The 22,342-nt window shown below is 40.2% G+C and overlaps 1 long non-coding RNA gene across 1 annotated transcript in view; it reads right to left on the bottom strand.

The window, feature by feature from the left end:
• Positions 1 to 2,877: 2,877 nt before the first annotated feature.
• Positions 2,878 to 22,342, bottom strand: part of LOC111565754 (uncharacterized) — a 245,524-nt gene continuing 226,059 nt past the window's right edge. The window contains exons 5-6 of the long non-coding RNA XR_004846994.2: positions 3,438 to 3,543; positions 2,878 to 3,071 (exon numbers count right to left, since the gene is read on the bottom strand). This is a non-coding gene — a long non-coding RNA (uncharacterized LOC111565754). The remainder of the gene's footprint in view (positions 3,072 to 3,437; positions 3,544 to 22,342) is intronic.

Below are 22,342 nucleotides of genomic sequence, written 5' to 3'. Positions count from 1 at the left end.
GGTGCTCCATCTGTTTGCTACAGGCGAGAGAAACAGTGATGGATTCATTGTTCAGTCAATTAGAATTCAGAGAGACAGAGGAGGAGAGAGGGAGGGAGGGAGAGCGTGGCGTGTTGAAGAGCCCCTGTGAAGAGAGTGTGATTTCACAGGCCAAGTGTGAATGGCTAACACGGCTGAGAGAGGGAGGTGAGAGCAGACCCTGAGGTGAGAGAGAGGGAAGCTCGGCTGGGAAAAAAGAGCTGAAGTTGAGGGCTGATTCGGGGCTGGGATTGAAATGGTGTCCAACATTTTTTCCCCCTTTATTATAGTTTCCTACCCTCTCAAAAGCTGTGGTTTTCAAAAATGCTCATGGGTGAATTTAAAAATATAAACCCCAGTTTGTAGTTTGGATGGAGAGGAGCTGCGATGTTTGAAAAAAACTGCTGCCTGTTGCCTCTGTAACTGCTGATTTTGCATAATATAGCTGATAAGACAATACCAGCCGAGTCATGCTACAAATCATGTTAGCAAAAATGTTGTTTTGTACAAGTATTAATAGCTATGAAGGACTATTCATTGCATTTTCAAATTAGTTTCGACAGAACAGGAGTCATGCGAGATGTGTGAAGCTGAGAGACACACAGAGATGTTGAACTTTTCAACTATGGGAATCCATCTGTCCACTTTCTTCCACTTATTCAAGGTCCAGTCACAGTGCAACAGGCTAACCAGGTCAATCCACAAGTCTTGCTTTCCAGCACCTCCTGGGGAATCCCAAAGAGTTCCCAGATGAGATATGTAGTCCCTCCGGTGAGTTCTGGGTGAATCCAGTTGGACGTGCCAGGAAAACCTCCAAGGGAGGCACCCAGGAGACATCCTAGTCAGATGCTCGAACCACCTCAGTTGGCTCCTCTCGAAACAAAAGGAGCAGCGATTCTACTCCAAGTTCCCTCCTGATGTCTGAGCACCTCACCCTATATCTCTGAGGCTGAGACTATGGAGAAAACCCATTTCAACCACTTGTCTGTCATTCTTACAGTCAATATCTAGAGCTCCTGATGGTAGCTGAAAGTCAGACCGACTCGTAAATGGACAGTTTTGTCTTCTGGCTCAGCTCCCTCTTCAACACGACTGCTTGGTAAATTACTGCTGATGCTGCAACAATCCAGCTGTTGATCTCACGCTGCATTTTCCCATAACTTGTGAACAAACTCCCAAGATACTTAAACTCCTTTGATTTTGAGCTGCAACTTACCCCAAATATTTTTCACATTTAAAAGGCAAGCATATTCTGCAGATTAACGGACCTTTCAGACAGGACGTCGCAATGACACTGCTGCACTCTAAAACCAGTTTATTTTGATGGCTAGTGCAATCACAGTGGTTCAAATGCTGTACTTTGAAACGAGGCATCTTGCGCGGCACAGTGGGCAAAGTGGAGGAAAAGTTGGTATTGTGTTATGAATTTCCCAAATTATATTACACAGTTTTGCAGTTGTACTGAGACTTGGGGAGGAAAACCTTTACAGGGAAAAAGGTTTCCATTCCAGCTGACATGCCAGGTGTGTTTTAACAGTCAGATGTGTTGTTGTAGGTAGGCAATATATAATGTTGGAATGTAAGGTTTACTTTTAAGAGATGCATGGTTAACAGGTGGCAACACTACACACATATAATGATCCTACAGAATATGACAAACCCCTTCTTCTCACTACTAACACTAGTGGTAACACTTTCTTCTTAGCATGGGATACATGCATCTTTGCAATTGAAGTGTTTGCAACAAACCGGAAGTTCTGTCTTACTGCAGGAAGTTTTGAAAACTCTGCCTATTTTGCTTGTTGTCTGTGATTCCATGTGAGCAGAGCGCTGAACCCTGCGGCTAGCACAGTACAGACCACGTCCAGTGTGAAAGGCCTATAAGTCATGCTGACATAGTGAAGAAGAAACATAAAGCGATGCATTTTGCTACACAAAAAGATAGCTAGCAAGTGTTTTTTTTTTTTTTTTTTTTTGAATAACTTAAGCACGGTAATCTCCAAGTCAGTACAACTTTGCCTGTCTGGAACGCTCAGTCTGTCGATCTGCGTTGCATCTTTACAACGGCTTTTCGCACTTTCACAGCTGGAACAAGAAGAACAAAATTAATCTGAGTTCTTGTCTCATCACATGCAAAAACAGACGCGTTTAAATCATTTTTTCACTTTAATTTACTGCAGTACCAATCCAAACACAGACTTTAGTTTTTGATTCAATTTCAAGTTTACTTTCATGGACCTGGCTCTTTGTATCGAGAAGTATATGGTCACAAAGGCCTAACAGTGCTCTGCAGAAAGAGGAGCATCCAAGGGAACAGGGACGAGGGGTGAGCAAAAGGGTGTTAGAGGACGATGAGTGTTTCTGCAGGAAAGGTACTTGTAAAGAGCGAGAATGGCAATGGGACGCTGAAACAGAGAGAAGTAACAGCCCGGCCCTGTTTCTGACAGCTCTGCCCTCCCAAACGACCACAGGAGGAACATAACGATATATGCCTCCCTGCGGGGCAACTGTGTTTACTCTTACTGCTGCCCTGCTCTGCAGCACTAGAGCCTTATTGCTGGCACAGCACTTTTCCGCCAAGACTGCCGTGGTAATTCAATTAACCAGGCACTTTGTTAGGGCTGTGCATTACACATCTGTATGCAAATCAACTTGCTCACCTAACATATGAATTCAAAACGATTATATTTGCATGCTGCTGCACCACAGATGGGCTTCCCTGTTCTAAATGCAATCTGGTTGTGGCGTGTATATTTAATATCGATTAATAATTCACTCTACAAACCCACACAGTGAGGAATGAACCTAGTTTTTAAAAAATATTAAAGGCAAATAATACATTTAACTGTGGCCCACAAGGAATTTTGGCTTATTTATTAATCTCCATTTAAACAACAGCCTTTATTTTTAACAATACTGACCTGGAAATGCAGATGCGTGTCTCTTTTCATTTCATTTCAATTAAAAGTTACAGTAGCTCTATTTCCTTACAGGTCTTCAAGGTCCTAGAATGGTGGGCACTGGGAACAGACCTCCTTCTGTGACCAATGAGCCTAAAAGAATAGAGAATATGACCTTTGAGAGCTGCTGAGACATGGAGGACAGACAAAGGAATGAAGCAGGAAAGAACAGGAATTAAAGCTGTGCAGCAGAAAGTTGAAATGATCTGGACTGTGTGAAAAACAGCACTGAGGGGAGGGGATGTGACACACACTGAGTCACTAATGAGACTTGTCATGCTGATGATGGCTGGAAAGGATATGAGGGGAAAAAAAAGTTTCAATATGTCCTTAAATATTTCAAATAGCTGAGACGTGTCGGATAGAGGAAACTCTTTGCATATTTTCAGCCTTTTCCAATGAATTAGTCATAAGGGTGTCATGTTTGTAGCACGCACTGTACAGCAGTTTTAGCTATACCTCCATCGTCTAGTTTCCATAAGTCAGAAGGTCATCATAAATCTGTCTTCCTGGAAGTCGTATCCACCCCCGTGAGTCTTCTGAGAACGTAGTCCAACAGCTGGACCTGTCAAGACAAAGACAGAAGAATGCTCGGTTACTTCAATTAACAAAGAGTTCACAAACAGACGAGTCAAGGTGAACATTTGCTCAGAAAAGCTTAGCAGGTAGATGTGATAGGGAGGTTTCATCGCCTGTGAGTCATCCTAACTTTCCAAGCCGGGTGATCTTGAGGAGTTGCTACTGGGAATGTGATGCACGATAAGTCTTGTTGATCAGCGAAGCACAAAGTTTTAACACACGGCATAATGCAACCCACCAGCACAGATGGACATCCTCATAATTGTTTCTACACTTTCTTCTGATCGTGTCAAACACAAACTAGTGTTTCCTCTTTTAGAAATTCTACTTTAGATATCTGCTGCTGTGAGGATATTTTTCCTCTGTTATGATGATGGTATGTTGTGATGTTTTCCATCAGATCAGTGACATTTTTGGCAAGAATGAGGCTGAAATACCCACTGTGCAGTCTGTAAGTGGAAGAGGAGACAGCCTACAGGGTGGATCAGTGGCAAAGCAGCAGCACACTGCTATTTTCGAATGATTCGTCATCCTTCATGCAGTATTCTTGGTTCAACTGAGGGATAATCATGTGCATTTAGGTGTGAAAGGTGTCACTCTGGAACCACATTCCTGAATGCGACTAGTAATTAACCGATCATAATAGTGGAGGTGACACATCTCAAAGGTGATGACAGTGTAAATAATTTATCTTACTCATCTTATATTGATCAGAAACAATGAAATAATGATGGACTGGGCTATTCAGAGTGTTTTATCTTGATCCTTAGTCTTCTGTGGTTTATTGGTTATACTGAGTGTCATGAAAGAAAATAGAGCGTCAGACAAAGACAGACAAGGGCAGAGGCAACAATAGACGGAGACGCTGGAGCAGGAAAGATTGAGTCACAGCGGGGGTGTTGACACTCTGCCCCGCCGTCCTTGTACGAGGCTGAAAGATCATCTGTTTCCACTAGCAACAGATGAGCAGCGCAGAAATTCTTCATCCTATCATCTGCGCTCGCTCACATACAAACACCGTACTTCATCCTCCCACGCACACAAAATGCACAGCTCACAGATCAGCTGGATGTCCACTTGGTCTGCTGATGTACAGTAACGCTCACATCATCCACGGTAGCCAGATCTGATTGACACTATCCCCACAGCGACCGCCGTGGCAGCCAAGGTCAGTGTGGAAAATGCTGTGTGGCAGTGGAATTAATTACTGCGAGGCTAATTAGCACACACAAATTTATGCTCACACACACGTATATATCGGATGTGCCTCATTCATGCATATTCATATATGGACATGTAGGCATAGGAGTATAAAGCTACCCTCAAAGAGACATATGTGAGCGCTCACATGCAGAGAACATGCACAGGTTCTGAAACCACAGGTACGAAAATAAACATATGCATGCATATATTTCCACAGAAGCAAGTTCTCAGACACACACACACACACACACACACACATATTCTACATCTAAACACAAATCTGTATAAATCCTTACAAATGCATGCAAGAGTGCCTGTAAACTCACAAACACAGAGAACCAGAAACAGCTGCATGAATACACAAACATCCTAATATATACGCATATACTTAACGCTGAAGGAGGCTTTTCCTGACTCATGCACCACACTCACACACACAGAGACACACACAAACACACACACACACACACACACAGATCCCCTTATCTGGTGACCAATCTTAATTGGAGCTGCTACTCCTGTCCGGTGGGGTCCTCCTCCTGTCTCATCCCTCCCCTCCTCCTCCTCCTCCTCTTCTTCCTCCGTCTGCCTCGTCTTTTGTCCTCTACCCGCCTCCTCCATGTTTCTATTTTGGCTGAGTTGAGCCGACCTTTCTCATTGTCTATCTGTAGGAGATCCAGAGTTCTCATCAAACACGACCTCTCAGCGTGGCCTCTCCCTGTTCTCTCCCTCTCTAGTCTCACTTTCTTCTCTCTCCTCCTCTCCTCTGTCTGTCCTTCTCCAGCTCGCCTTTGTTCTCCTCTACATCAAGTGAGAGGGACAGAGGGTTGGGACCTGCAGCGGCGGGTGCTGCTGAATAGAGGCTTTGATCAGACGGAAAGCCAAGAAAGGTCGCTGACAGACTGTTAGAGCTCATCCTCAGCAGCCTTAAGACGTGAACTGTAGCTCAATCCATTAAACATACACAGCGGAGAGTGTGCATTACAGGAAAAACAACTTTTCTGTGCTGTTAACTGCATTGCTCATAGACAGCGTTGATAATGACACCGTAGCCTTTGTCCCCCATCTTCTATCCCACCAATAAATGAAGGAGTATGTGTCTGTATATCTGCATGTCTGTATTCTTTACTCAAGAGTTGCTCTCCAGCAACAGGAAAAGAGAATCTAAACAAGAGCTGGTGACAACATAATCAACATCATCAATTATGACAATGGTGTTTTGCAAAGATGGCTGCGCCTGGTCTAAGTGTGGGTTCCCCTGGAGAACAAGCTGCAGGAAGCATGCCCACTTATTTTAGACAGAAACCCAACTGTTGTGCACTGCAAATTGGAAATGGCTTATCACACCAGTACAACTGCAATGCATAAGGCACTTGAAGCAAAAGCATCCTGAAGCGCTTTGTCAAGGATACAGCGACAGACAACCCTGTCCTGCAATTGCCCCATTCCAAACAGGCAATAGTGCTCCTCAGTTCTTGGTTGGAATTAGACTCATTTCTCAAGTCGACATTCTTGCTTTAAGTTGCAGCACAGACAGAATGAATATATTTCATGTAATCATACTAGCTTTTGGAAACTGCGTGATAGCAAAACAAAAATTAGATTTGTGTTACCAAATAGTTTAGGAAAAGTAGCTCTTTGTTCATTCCACAGAGACTATTACCAAGAAAAACAAACACAAGATCTTGCAATATGGTGAGAAATTCACACCAGTTTTCTCTCCTTCTGTTTCTTTCGAAACAAATATAATTTTGCAGATAAAAGTTTTAAAAGAAATTAACATGTCCGAAAAGCATGTTCATTGATTTTTTTAAAGGTCATGAACTATTGCCCTTCAATCCATAAACTCTCCTGTTTTTATCAACACATCAACCTTCCTTGAGTTTTTACTGGTTTCTACTGGAGAGTTTTTACAGCTTGTTCCACCCTGGTCTAGGGAAACATAAAAGCAATATTTGAATGACATTAACCTCTTCCCAGCTCCCAAGAACTATCAGTAACACTGGTTCCAGCCCTGAAAGTATTTATTTCTTAAAAATGTTCATAGGAACACATTCGCCTCAGGCTAGGTACCCTGAGGACTGAACAAAAGCCAAATCTCTTACCTCAACTCCCAGTTTAGGAAAACAGGAGCAAAGAGATGAGACAAAAACGCTACCAAGCTCGACACTATTTACAATGATTTCACAAAAGGCATAGACCAAAGCATGCTGGCTGGATGTGGGGAGAGGAGAGCCAATGGCAGCTTTTAACCTGTGGTTGTCAAGTTGGAACCAATTAATCACTCACTCAGCCAATCAGAAAGACTCACCTGCAGCAATTTACACATTGAATCTCATCAGCAGGTTCACCAGAGAGAGGAAGGCAGGGTATATTATCTACATGCACACACAGGAGCTAAAAACAAATATTAAAACATAATTTCACTGTACAAGCTCAGTGGCAAATTATTGCTAAGTGTGAATATGCAGTGTAAACATCCATGAATGGTAAAAAGGCCAATTTTTAAAGTGAACTTTAAAAAACACTGGAGGAATCCTAAAGCTTGCAGTTACAATCCACCCAACTTATTAAGGCCAATTCATGCTTCCGTGTCTGCATGTTTTAATTGTTTGGGGAAGCTGTGGCTCAGCATGTACAGCAGGTTATTAAGTAATTAAAGGCCAAATTCATGCTTTCTCTGTGTCCACAGGGGTACACAAATTTAATCAGACACATAAGTCGACGAAAGAGGGCCATTTTTGTGCAGCCAAAAACTTGTGGCAGTCTGAACTGCAAGGGTGTTGGCTGTATATGCGGCAAGAAAAAAATGCAGTTTAAAATAAATGCTTGTTATGAGGAAAGACTGTGCGAGAGATTTTCCATCATCCATACCTTTAGAATTTACCTTTAAGGAATTTGTAATTGAAGGAGTTGCTGGTGGATTTTAGAGAAAACACAATGGGAAGTTCTAAATTCTCCAGATATCCCGTGCTGCGTCTGGACAGTGTGTTGGACTGTGCTGCTACAACCCAGTCTGTAACCAGCTGCTATATCTAGTAAAAAGTGAACATCCATGGAAGCCTTGTGTGCTTTTCTGCGTCTGATACGAGAGGCAATGCAACACTAGCTGTTGTAGTATGAATAGAACTTGGTCTGTCATCTGCATTCAAAAGTCTACATCGGTCTTGGACATGAAAAGCATGAAATGGCAATTGGTTAGCAACTTAATTGTGAAGAGCGGCCATCTTATAACATGAAACTGTAGACCAGCTGTCTTTTGTAATGCATTTTTAAATTAGCAGTATGAATGTTCAAGTCTCTGAATTCCTCCCTCATTTAAAAGTTTTTGTCTGTCTCTAAAATGCAACAGTTTATTTGTCAAATTCAGCATTAGCTGTTTTTCCATCAATCCTTAAATCAAGTTGCAATCTGAAGTCTAAGAGCAATATCCCTTTAGGCTGTTCCAAAACATAGATGACAAAAAAGGGACAAATAAAGTTTTGCCTCTGGGGCTCCTAGACTTTGAAATGGAGAAACAGAAGTGCTTTCGAAGTTGTGTATCAACTTTTATTATGAATGAATCCTCAGAGGAGTGTTAAACAATAGCATTGTTGCTCCCACTGCACTAAATGACCATAATGCTGTATATCTGCGGCACTTACACAAGGTTCTTCATCAACACTAGCGACTCAAAGAGCTTTAAAAACAACTTACATTTCGGCGCCTCTTCTGAAACTTGCAAACAAAAATAATGCAACAAAAAACAACTACAACAGTCAGCCAATCTAAAAATACCAGAATCAATCTATGAAATAACTTGAAAAATCCCAGAAATACTCAAATAATAGAAAACAAAATGAAAGGAAACTACTCAGCAAAGCTAAATTATATTATTTATATCAGTCCTGAGTGGTGAGGATGGTTATTGTTTACATTTATTGGCAAAAAGTATGAACTCTCTATGGTCTGTACAAAGAAACAGAGTATTTATTTTGTCTTAGGAACTCCTTTTTGTGTCTTTTATAGGATATGAAGGGTCGACAAGACAGGCTGCTGAATGTGTATCCAAAATTGAAGGCAGAATACAGGAGCTGGCAAGCTTCTGCTCTCATATGGAGAGGCCTTGACTCCACACAGCTCACAGAGCTCCAAGGTTATCTACTGTATCCAGAAACACCTGGATGCTGTGTGAGCTGTGTTTCAGTGTGTGTGTGCGTTTGTACTGACACAACAAATGCTGACTCTGTTAAAAGAGGCCTGTTGAGACCTGCAGAAGTTGGTTAAAAGATGGGAAATATGAGGATGCTAAGAAAAGAATCAAGAGGATTACAGAGAGAGAAACGGAGGAAAATTAGCAAACAACTGGAAAGTGAGAGGGAGGTAGAGGAGGAGGAGGCTTGTGTTCGAGCTGTTTTCGAGGGTTTCTGTCCCACAGGGCAGCAGGGGCTGAGTCAGGATGGTGCACAGGTGAATTCTGGCCCAGGTGAAGCTGTAATTTCCTGTCCGTAGTGTGTGTGGGCTTTGCACCTGCGGAGAAGACATCCTGAAGCACAGCTGCTCGCCCTCAGCGAAGCCAGTTAGGTAATAAAGACGCTAACGGTATGACTAACTCACACTTGCATATTTAGCTTCAATCTGTGCTTTTCATCTGATCTGCACAGCTCCCCCCCATTTCCAGTGTGTGCTCGGCTCTACGTTCTACTGCTAGTGGGCTGTTCAGTTCAGCAGCCTGGGAAGGAGGATGAGAAAGAGGTGCCAGACCAAATGTTACGTTTGTACTAAATAGCAGAGACACATTGGCCTTTTGGTGAACATTAAGCAAATGCTTTGAACAGGCGGTGTAAAAGAAACCAATCACAGCTGGTGGTCTGGGGAGAATACTAATGACTGAACTTGACTATTTGAACATCAGTGAATGATCCCTCAATGCCTGTAGAAATCGAATAAAAGGATACTTGAAGCTGAGGAGCAGCAGAGTGGGCTTTTGGGCAATTAGAATGGGCTGAGTAACTTCCTTCATTAAAATGTTTAAGATTTTTCTCAGTCTCTCAATTACGTTTTTGCATATGTAAATGGGACATATGTTTAGCCAGTAGCTGTGTCTTTTAATGTGCTGTAATACTGAAGTGCTGATGTATTAGCTGATGTAGCTTCATAAAATGATTATTACATTTAGTTCCAGCCAGAGTATGCTAATCAGCCCTGCAATGTTTTACAGCATCTTGGGGAGAATATCAAATTGTATCACTGCACACACCCCAGTTTGGTGAGCTTTCCCTGGTATGAATATTAAAACGGATACATCCTCATGATAAAATAGTGATGATTGAAGGGTGCTGTTAGATGTGGCTCTAGTCAGGATTGTCAGTTGTAGATTGGGGAAGTCTGTAGGAACATCAATAGACAATGGCCCGAGGTGTGACTGAATAATTCAGAGAGCGAGAAAGCAATGTGTAATGTTGTCTTTCCCCCGTCAGGGAGACACACAATGCGGCAAACTTGGCTGCGTTGCCTTTGATCATTTTTTGGTTGGCGTTTCTGAAGGGAAAACAGTTAAAGCAATTAATTAACATGAAGCTCTCACAGTGGAGTGATTCATGGTGTTTCTGTTGGAGATCTTAAATGTGATGGGTTTATTCAACCGAGCCATAAAACACGCTGACAAAGATTAGCTGAAATGGCGTTTTAAGATTTACTGACAGGCAACACAGAAAGCTTCCAGCACGCACTAGATCAGCTATCACATACGTACACATCCCGAAGGGTAAGAAATACCATTCTTTCTTTCTATTAAGAGAGTCTTTTTTTTTTTTTTCAAGATTTACAGTACCGGGTTTGTTGTAGCCTCCCTGAAAAAGCACTCGTCCTACATTTCTTCCCCACTGCTGGAAATAGGCCTCAGAGAAGAGAATAATACTGCTTTGTGCATCCAACCAGTCCATCTTCCTCCTCTCAAACTGAGTTTTTTATTCTTTTCTTTAAAAAAAAAAAACATTGTTTGTTCTATTTTTTGATGACGGCAGTTTGTGCTTGCATTGGGTCAGCGTTTTTCTTCTATTACTGGCTGCATGGAGCCACAGTTTTCTACTGTTTAAAGCAGAGATACTCTATTGTTGGGTCTCCTTCAAAACGGTTCACTTTTCCCATCCACATCAGTGGAAACAAAGCCTGGTAAATGGAGGCATACACTTGAATATTTGCCAAATTAAAAAAACACTGTCAGGAAGATGAAAATGTAGAAATGGCTCTCTTGATGCAATTGAGAATTCTTTAATTAAGTGTCTGTTTTATGGCCTTTCAGTTCCTATTCATTTTGACCCGAATTTACACACAAATACATATGAGTCAATGTATAACTGAGGGACCTTTGAAGTTCATGGGATATATCTTGCATACATATTTATTAAAAGTAAAGAAAAAAAGTATTTTATGGTCATTATGATCGTGTCTTTACAAATTCTATAATTAATTATTATAGAAACAATCACTTATTAATAAAAAATGACTGGATATCACTATAATGTCAACTAAATAACCGTCCCAATTTAATAACAACCACCTTCTAATTAGCTGAACTATAATAAAATGAGCTTATTCAAAATTTGTTTTGATTGTGTTCATTTTATAAGTTGAGATAATCATGACAGATATTTCTTTTTTTGGCAATATATCAAATTTTATATGGAAAATAACAAATTGTATCTGTGTCTGAGAAATCACTTTCCACTAAATTCCCCATTACAAAAACATCTCTCCAGGAAATGTGTTAATTCCAGATCACATGACCTGCTCAGTTTGGTTCTTTTTTGGTCATTTTCAGTCCGTTTTGTGGTCATTTTAGGTCTTTTTGTGGTCATTTTGTGCATTTTTGTGGTCATTTTATGCCTTTTTGTAAATGTTTTCAGTCTGTTTGTGATAATTTTAGGTGTTTTTGTGGTCATTTCGCAATTTTTTGTAGTTATTTTGTGTGTCTCTTGTCATATTGTGCCATTTTTTGTCAGTTTGTGCATTTTTGTGGTCATGCTGTGTCTTTTTCTGGTTGTTTTGTGTGTCTTTGTGCTCATTGTGTTTCTTTTTTGGTCATTTTCAGACTGTTTTGTGGGCGTTTTAGGTCTTTTTGTGATCAATTTTATTCAATTGGATATAGAATATTGAGAAGAATCTTTGTCTAAAAATATCATGTTGTGTTTGATTAGAATAAAAGAAATGTTGATTTTAGCCCTGAAAACAGCAAAAATGTCAACTATGTTACAAAAAGTCCTGCAATTATATATTCACCCATATGCACAAAAACCCCACTCAAACTTTCAAGCATCCTCAACACACAAAAGAAAAAAAAAGGTGAATGACTGAAGACAGATTGGAGGTAGGAGGGGCTACAGCTGGCAGAGGTGGCAGTCTGAGGATAAAAGAAAAAGGAGGCTTCGCAGTAAGTGGTGCTCTCGGACCGGGGAGGTGAGGAAAGAGGTCCTGAAAGGGTTAAGTGAGGTAATTGGCATAAGATACCGGTGCAGGTGTTTTCTCAACTTCTCAACTTGAAAGCGCAGACACACACACGCTCGTGCACACACATACTTGACTACAGTCTTGTAAAAGCCAAAGCCTGCCGACGCCAATTAGCTGGTGGTGAAGGTCAGTGAAGGTCGACGTGTGTTGGAGAGAGATAAGTTTCCCATTAATGGCTGAGTACCTCTACTTGAGTGTATAGGAGGGTCTGGCTCACTTTTAGTCTCACACACACACACACACACAGACATCCATGCAAACCGACACACACACACACACACACACACACACAAACAACACATTTACCATAGACATTCATCTTAAAATACACCTTCCTATTATCAACCAGAGCATTGTTTTTATTTGCCAACTTGGCAATTTGAAAAAAACCTGAGAAAAAAACAGAATAAGTCAGATTAAATACACAGAAATGTGTTAACCTATAAAGTGTTCGATTTATCTCTGTTTCATAGCTGCCATCACATCTCACAGTATGTTTCCTTTATTCTCAACTTTAATGAAAAAAACTTTGAATAATTTAGCCAAGAATCCAATTAAAGGAACCACAAATTCATTACAGTTTGAAAAATGGTGCAAGTTGAAAACAAACAATCGAATTTGAGTGATTTGTGTGACGTTTGTGTTATTCATCGGCTTTAATGCTATAAAAAAAAAACAAGCAGCTGTCAGCATTATTCAAACTAGTGGCTAGATTTTATTATTATTTACCAAAGACTCACCATCTAGCTAACTATAAAAAAAAAATCTACAAAACATAATTTATGTGGATTTCTAAAATACCACAGGCTGAATTTGACAATAGCAAGCTGTAAATTTGAAGCTAAAGGATTTAGGTAAGACAGATTTTCGTTTGGACCTGTTTGGGTTTGGTTGGGTTCTGAGATTCAACTGTGTTGTTTGTACATTTTGTGTCTTTTATTTAATGTTAATGTCTGTAAGTTAGTGGGCATTCTACATAATGTGTAATCACCCTAAAATAAACCTTTTCTTTATCAGCCAGAACATTCTTTTTACTTGCTAACTTGCACTTAGCTCGAGTAAAATCACAACTGGAAAGTCAGACCTGATACAGAGCTATGTGTTAACCTACAAACTGTTTAATTTATGTCTGTTTCTGCCATCATATCTCACAGTATATTTCCTTTACTCTCAACATTAATGAAAAATTTTATATTTAAATCATTTAGCTAGGAATCCAATTAAACAAACCAGGAAAGCATTACAGTTTGAAAACAAAGAATCAAGTATGATTGATTTGTGTGAGCTGTGCAGCGCTTTGTGTTATTCATATGCTTTAACATCATGAGGACGCAGCTGTGAGTATTGTTCAAGGCTGCGAATGGATTCTATTCAGATTTACTGGAGAGTTATATTCTAGGTAACCATGACAAATCTGTGTAACTTATTTTATTAGACTTTCGAGAACATTGAAGGGGGGCTATTGACAACAATAAGCTCTGTATTTGCATATCTGCTGTATATATTAATTAAGTTTTTAACAAACAGGTTTATGGTAGGTGGGATCATATAACTACCATCACCTTGGTCTCACTACTGTTGACTCCACTCTGTATTATTTATATTCCTCAGCTGAGAGGTTCATGTTATCTTCATGAGAAGCTGGGATTGTGATGTTTGAAGGACAAATGGAACAAAAACTTATTGTCTTGTTTCATTTTTAGTCAGACCCGTAAACACGAGCTCTGCAATTTCAGCTAAAATATTCACTTTGCCTTTCTCTTCTTTTTTATTTTTAATTATCCTTTATTATACTTTATTAAATTACAAACACTGTTGCACTTCTCATCCGGACTTTCACAACATTCTTGACTTTCAGCAATGATGTTTTCTTGTTTATTCCATCTATATGAAAAGGAAAACAGCACCATTTCCTGGCGTCACAACCTTGGGAATGCACTTTTCATTCTGGTTCTAGCAATTATGTTCTTATCCGACTGTAGTTTACATGGAAGAGGATGCCTTTGTAATCTCCAGGGAGGCAGATTCAGGTGTTTGTTCAGTGAAAATTGTATGATATGGTCAAATATACGCTCTATAGCAGCTATAAACATCAGATTTTCTTTTGTAAAGGTAAACTCACTCATATTTCCTTCCTCACAAACCTCCCCTTTTCCCCCACTTCTAATCTCCCTCTTTATTCCATAACCATACTTCTCACCAAATGACACTCATTCTGACCCGCTCTTTCTGCCCCCTTTCCCTTTTCACCATATCTCCTCCATCACTTTCTCCCTCCCTCTGATGTACCACTGGTTTGCCTCAGCCAGTCACTGAGAGGGGTGAAGAAAGCACAGAAAAGCGTGAATCAATAGACTTCTTATTCTGCCTTGTGGACGAGCTAGAAATCAATGGCAATGGGAAATTAAGCTGTCGTCTTTGAATAAATTGAAGACACTGGAGCTCCCAACAAAACAACTTGGTGCAAAATTAGTAAACCTGGTCAGATTAAAATGTAAAGGATGTTTGTTCGGCTGTGCTCTGGAAATACCTTAATCCCAAGAACTCTATTTGCTCCTGTGCCGTTTCTGAGCCTTTGTAACGCCGCTGTCCTGGAGTAAAATGATAACCGGCGTATTCAGTCTCCAAAGAGGCAATCTGAAAGAATCTAATGTACTTTATAGCAACATGAGGCCATATTTGACAATACAGGTATTTCATATGTCCTCCAAGAGGGGGATTTTTAGATTTTTTTTGGGAGAGTCGAAGCTTAATGAACACTGCAGCACTGCATCGAGACGGGGCTGTTTCTCACCTATTTTACTTGCAATTCAGCCTGGATTTATAAATAATATAAATAACTCCCTCTGAGGTTCATATTGTGATGGAGATGTGAGCAGCTTGATATCTCTTCAAGCGCAGAACACAAATGAAAACAAACGAGGAACTCTCATTCAGTAAATATTGACATGCTATGTGTGGAAAAAACAAAGACACACATCAAAGATTTATTCCATAAAGCGAGGAGGCGTCGGTGTGATTTAAAAGTGTGATATAAAGCGGATTTTGCTTTTTTACTGAAGCAATCACGACAGGAAATTGACCGGTAATGATTCGGAGTGCTCTTTTGCTTTGCTGATTAAAAGATAACTGTAACCTACTGAACAGCATGATTAACAGGACCTTACCCATGCTCTAAAAGTCTGCACCACAAATCAATAATTCATTTAAACCCTGGCAGTTTATTCAAATCAGTCAGCTTGGAAAAACAACATAAACAAAACAGGGGAACCGGAGAGAGACAACAAGAGAAGAAGAGGAGTAGAGAGACCAGAATAAGAAGAGAGAGAAGGAGAGGAAAATGATGAGACTGAAAAAGGGAGAGAAAGTGAAAGTCAAAGAGAGGAGCTGACAGCGTGTTGAGTGAGACAGAAAGAGTTAGAGAGAGGTAAGCTCTGTTATTTCTCTGAGGACCTGTGTGAAGTAGCTCATACTAAGGCCTCTGGCACCACATCACTCCAACCAGCCTAATTGCAGTCCGACGGGAGTGGAAGAGCCTTGTACAGACCCAAAGGATTTCTGCATAAAAACAGCACCAGGAACCAGCCTTGTGTTGCATAACCAAGTTAAACTTAAGTAGTTTCCAGGATTTTGATAATTTTTTTCTTCCGCTGCATTTTTCAAAGTAATATTGGCATTATTATTTACAGCAGATGGCTGAGGTTGCAACAGAATATAATCAACAAAGCTGAGAGAGGAGCGCATCTTTGGATGGAGGTTGGGACTCAGACAGTGTCTAATGGAGGTTTGTGGACTCAAACAGCCTCTGTAGAATATATTCACTCTACAAGTTTCTCATAGATTGCTGTAAATACAAACCAAAACTCTGTAAATATGTCACCAATCCTCTGCTGTATGTTTAACATTTTCCAAGATCCTTACAGATCACAAAGTCCTGCATCATTGCCAAGTGCCATATTCACCAGTCAAATTGATGTAAGTGTCACTGTGAAACTGATATGCAATTATTATCGGTCTTTATAATTTCAGAGCAACAGGAACAGCAACTTCTGTCAAAAATCTGAATGTTGTCAGTGTGTTGTCAGTAAAAGCCATTTTCTGGACAGTGAGAATAATAATTGGGAAAAACCTTCCTGCTCGAGAACTCTGGCACCCCAGAGGGACCAAAGGTTGCCATCTGGAGGAAAAGGGTGGGGTTGACTTTGAGACTGGAGGGTAAGAGTGGAAAGCAATATGAGGAAGAATGGCTTGGATATTTCTCGACTTATTCAATATTCATTACCGTCATCCCCCCACATACAGACATCTGTGACCTGGGGGCTACTGGTCGCTTGCCAAAGACTGTGGGTGTATGCATGCAAGTGTTGCAGGATTCCTGCCGTTTGATGGATAGCCAGGGTCGGAAATGTGTGTCTGGATGAGGTGTCAGAGAGGGCGAGGGGAGGCAATGATGATGCATGATGCATGGGTGTAGTCGTATGTGCAGTGTAATCTCATTTACAAAATGATGAGCCAGTGCAGCTTCATCAAAACAGAATGGCTTTATGTCATCTCCTAACATCTGTAGTACAGAGGTCAGCATGTTTACCAGCTGGAGTGACATGGCTAGGTGTTACATTGAAGTCTTTCTGTAAAAATCATGTAGCAGATGCCTGCCAAAGAGATATTTAACACCCATTTTCAGCATCTCTCCACCCACAGTGTGATATGATTTTGGAAAATGCGAGTGAAGAACGGAAGAGAGGAGGTAGGAGGAGAATGACCCATGCCAAGGAAAGAAGAGAGCTGAGTTTACACAGTGGTGGAGGTCACATTTTCCTTTCTGTAGTAAATCATACATCTTAGGGAAGTAAAGTTTAAGCCTGGCAGCTCTGTTCAGTATCTACAGTGAAAGAAATTAAATGCACAAACTAACAAGCTTGATTCAAAGTCATCAACACCTTAACAGAAACTTACTTATTAAGGGCTCAGCAGATAGAATGGGTTGTTTACTGAAGGCCAAGGGCAGAAATGACATGATTTTTCGAGCACCCAAGTTCATTAAAAGTTCTGCGGACGCCCAAAATTTAGGACTGTTTAGCAGAGCAATTGCACCGACTACTCATGTGCCAGAAAAATAATTGCTAGTCATGAGGAGAGACTGCCTGAACAGATTCACAGTCATCTACAACTTCAAAGGACTGGTATTTGAAATAGCTGCTGGTAGATTTAAGATGTGCTTTAATTTGCACATGCTTTACACTGATGGTGCCCAAAGACAGTAGAAAGTTCTAATTTCTCCAGAAATCTTATGCTATGTCTGCCCACTGTGAAATTCTAAATTATCCAGAAATCTTGTGGTGCATCTGCCTACTGGGATGTTCTTAACTCTGAACATCCTGTGCTATGTCTGCCCACTGGGAAGTTTTTAATTCTCTGAAAATCATATGCTTTGTCTACCCCCTATGAAGTTCTAAACTCTCCAGAATTACTCTGCTATGTCTGCCCAATGTGAAGTTTTACATTCTCCAGAAGTACTGTGGTGCGTCTATCTACTGTGAAGTTCTAAATTCTCTGAAAATCCTGTGCTATGTCCAGAAATCCTGTGCTATGTCTGCCCAATATGACGTTTTACATTCTCCAGAAATCCTATCCTGTGTACCTCAATGTGAAGATCTAAATTCTCCAGAAATCCTGTGGTGTGTCTGTCAAGTGTGAAGTTCTAAATTCTCCAGAAATCCCGTGCTCTGTCTGCCCAATGTGAAGTTTTACATTCTCCAGAAATGCTGCGGTTTATCTGGCTACTTTGAAGTTCTAATTTCTCCCGAAATCCTGTGTACCACCAATGTGAAGTCATAATTTCTCCAGAAATCCTATCCTGTGTACCCCAATGTGAAGTTCTAATTTCTCAAGAAATCCTGTGCTCTGTTTGCCCCCTAAGTTCAGCACACCTCAGGAAAAACCATACTGACACGGTGCTACAGTCTAATCTGCGACCAACTGCTATGTTGTATAACAGGTTTAAAGTCGGAGCCAGCTTAAAAGAAATATCCGTCAAAGTCCTGAGTGTTTTCTACTTTAGATAGAAATGCTATATAAAAGCAGCCATTTGATGACAACAAAAAGGCCTGACATTGTGGCTGATGTAGGTAATGTGACATGGCAGCCAGGTGTTTGCAGCACGTCATGTACGTCAGGCTAAGCTGAAGTCATCAATAAACCAGGTAGAGCTTCATTTCTATGTTATATTGATCTCACTGAAACTTTCTGTCACTTCTGCCTCCATCATTGTCTCATTATATTTCTATAAGCTCAGCAAGAAAGTGAATTATTCACCTATGTGGAACTCACACATTCACATGCACACCCACCTACACACACAAACTCAGTAGTGTTAGTGTATATGAGGTGGGTATACTATAAATGTAGGCCAGCTGCCAAGACAGTTCTCCTAATATGTGCTGTACTGTGTGCACAGTGTGTTTTTAGGTTTAATATTATAAAGATTATTTGCAAGTAAAATGTGCAAAAAGGAGTTTATTTGCTAATATATACTCTAGTCTTAAATATTAGAGAATTAAGATTTAATCAACAAAACCATTATCTACAGTATCTGTAAAGCAAGGCAACAAAAGGAAACTAGAATTAAACTTGAGTTATTCTTTTAATGTATGTGCATACACATTACCTGTAATCAGAGGTGATGAAACTACTTTATAAGTGTTGAAAGCTACTTTACTAAGTGCTCATTTAATTTAAGACATGGGGAAAAACATATAATGTATATAATAATAGAAGATGTTTTTCAAATGTATGCTTAAATTACATTACAAATTGAGAAGAGAACATACATTTAGCCTAGTTTGGGGTACTTAATGGCAACTGTTCCTACCAGCAAGACAAAAGATAATACTAGTGGTTTACAGCAGCATCCACATCAGTACATTCATATTAATATTTTTAATTTTATTGTATTAAAAGAGGCAGTTCAATGTCAAATAAAGTGAACTGTTCACAAGAAATAGAGTGCAAAATACCACTTTCAGCTCACCTAACCTGCATGTATTTTGGTGGTAGGAGGAATCCCATGAGGTTAGCCTGAAGGACATGTAAACTGGCAGAGGTTAGAGGGCAGGACCTGCTTTCTGAGTCCACGGTACTGACCGGTGAGACCTGAAGCAGAGTACCAAGCTGGATGCTTTGAATAAACACTAGTTGGAGGCCTTCCTCTGCTGTGCCGACCATCATCCTTAATCTTTTATTCCACCTCATGTACTCTGGTCTCCCGGCTCACTGTATTTTCATGGGCTCTCACTCTCTATTTTGTTCTGTCTGTTTCTACACCTCTTTGCTCAAAGATTTCTCTGTATGTTATTCTTGCCTCGCCTTCATTTCATGCTCGGTGCCGGTAATCATGTTGTCCTTTTCCCCCGAGCAGAGCTGCCACATGGCTCACTTTCTCTCCCACAGTGTTTTGACCTTTTTCAAATTATTCTTGAGGACAGCACAGATCCAGCTTTTGTCCTCCAGACAGGTGTGACCCTGACAGTGTTTCTCTTCCAGAAAACTCAAAAGAATTGGTTTTCCTTCCTGTTTAGCTACTGTACATACATAATTTCTTTCAGTAAGATCTTTATTTTTAGGTCTTGCTTGACCTATTTCCTTTTTTTTTTTTTTTTTTTTTAAATCGGAGATCACCTCCCTCATGGCTGTGCTTCCTGAGGCTAGATTCAGATTCTGAGGCTGACGTCTTATAGTAATTTGCTTGCTTCGTTGAACTCTCAAAATGCAAACAACCCTCACTGCTAGGAGATACATTTAGTTAACATTAAACTTTAATTTCTGAAATAAATTTTAATATTTTTGTCAAGTAATGCACAGTGATGCACAAGAGACAAAAGCAAGATATTTGTATACAAAAGTAGCTACACAGAAGGATTTAGTCTCTATATACTTCTAAACATTTAACTATGTCGGATTTCACACAGAAGGGTAAGAATATAAGCAGAAAGCAATACTTTAAGTTACTAATGCGTGTAAATATTCCTTACTTATCGCACAAGATTGTGTTTGTGAATCACAGCAAATAATAATGAACTGTTGTTATATATAATTAGTGTGCTCAGCCCATATGTGCACACACACACACACATATATTTATACGTAAATTAGATTTGTGTGCATTCATGGAGTCAGGGAGGGTGCACATTAGAAATGTCTTTCTCTGCAAATTATGGGGGAGGAAGTTAATTTAGTTAGAAACTAATTAGTATGACTAAAAGATAGCTGGGAGTCCCCCAGGGTACCACACACTGTCAGGCTTTCCTTCAGACTCTTCTGCATCCCCCCCAGCCTCCTCCCCACCTTCCTTTTAATTCAAATTCAGTTTCGATGGCGCAGGATTATTATTGGCGAGGCAAACTCAGCATATTAGATCTAACTGAAACGCCCAGTAATAGTAATATAGTGGCACTAATGCTCCGGTTAGTCAGTGTGTCACACTAAACAGTCAATTAGAGTTTCTGAATGTTCTACTCTCTTAAATGAGCATTTTAAATGGTTGAAGTGTAATCGTATAATCATACAATCTTTTCTTGACGGCTGAAAAGCAAATGTTTTGCTCAGTTTTCCCTCGAAGAGCAGTATTTCTCAGTAACATCATAGGGAAAAAAATGTGTTAATTGCTTTATCATAGAACTAATCCTTTGATATGACATGCAAGCAAGTGAGCAGCATTTAGAGAAAGTTGCAATTAGCAGTCATTACAATTAAAGAGAAGCCATCCTCACTTCTTAAACACCAGAATGTGCTGTGGGGGATTTCACGGTCCCACTAATCAATAGCCTGATTCACTTGGATGAGTCACAGCGTCTTTTTAAGAAAAATCTTTGGGAATGTTAAGCACTGTTGTTGGCAGTTAGTCTAAATGACAGCGCTAAAAAGCTAACATATTAAACATTTATTTTGAACATAAAATCCGGGACAGTGATGATTTTATGGGAAAGTTGTGACTAAACAGAATCGGTAAATAGCTCTCTAGTTTCAGCTCAGTTTTGTGTTGAATTAAAGAAGCTTTTTAAATCTCTCTGTCAAGCAAGTTCTTTCATCCAAGGGATCTGATGAAATCTCCCCGAGCCTCATGTCTTTGCTTTAATACCGAGCGAGCCTCACAGTTTAGCCTCACCGACTCTACCAACGCCAGTCACGCTCACAAATGAGTGTCGGATTCCCTCTTTAAATTATATGATCACAGTGATAACTTTTTCAGGTGAGATGTTTTCCCTGCCAACATCAGTAAACATTCTCTGAATTAAGTTGAAGCATGTTTATTCAAGTTATTCTACGATTATATGGCTGGTTTCTGCTGTAAATGCATCCATGTGCTGCGTATGAGGCACCAAAAGTGTTCAGTGAATGAATCAGCTCCTTGTTTACAACAACTGGTTCATTTGTCAGAAGTCAGTGTGAAGACTAAATAAACTCAAAGTGAAAGGCAACAATGAGGCTATTTGTGCTCTTTTTGTCTGATCCCATGGAGCCAAGCTGTAGGTGTGAACACAACCCAGTGTGCTGCAAAGTGATGAGTTGTTCTCAGCAATGAGCCCCTTATTGTTCATGCTGCAAGTCAGCAGGAATCTCCCGCCCGCCGCAAACCCCCTCCTCTCTCACTCAGACAGTGGTGGTATATCAGGACATAATCCACATATCTGCTGGACAAATAGTACTGCCCCTGCGCAGTTTTCTCATTTACTTTTAAAACCACACGGCCATGTATGACACTACGCTAAATAATGAACTTTTAACCCACTGAATTCCTTCTAGGAGTTTTTTGTTCCTGACATTTTTAGTCACAGTGGGCTCATTTTTCACTGCAATGTGAAGTCCTGCACCTCCATGGAAACAACACATAGAATTAAGTGATTTGGATGAAATATCACAGTTTGAAGCTTTGATATGGTTGACTTTTCTGACTTGATGACAAAAGATGAATAGCTCAAGGACTGTCTAAAAGCTGAAAATCTTACCATTCTTTCACATTCTTTTTAGGGTTACATCTATTCAAGCAGACTTCCACAAAGTGCCAAATGTGCAAGAGTACATGAATGAGTTTCAGT

This window comes from Amphiprion ocellaris, chromosome 1 (genome assembly GCF_022539595.1).
Source record: "Amphiprion ocellaris isolate individual 3 ecotype Okinawa chromosome 1, ASM2253959v1, whole genome shotgun sequence".
Taxonomy (NCBI): domain Eukaryota; kingdom Metazoa; phylum Chordata; class Actinopteri; family Pomacentridae; genus Amphiprion; species Amphiprion ocellaris.
The sequence above is the reverse complement of the archived record's forward strand: the minus strand, read 5'-3'. Positions and strand labels throughout refer to the sequence as shown.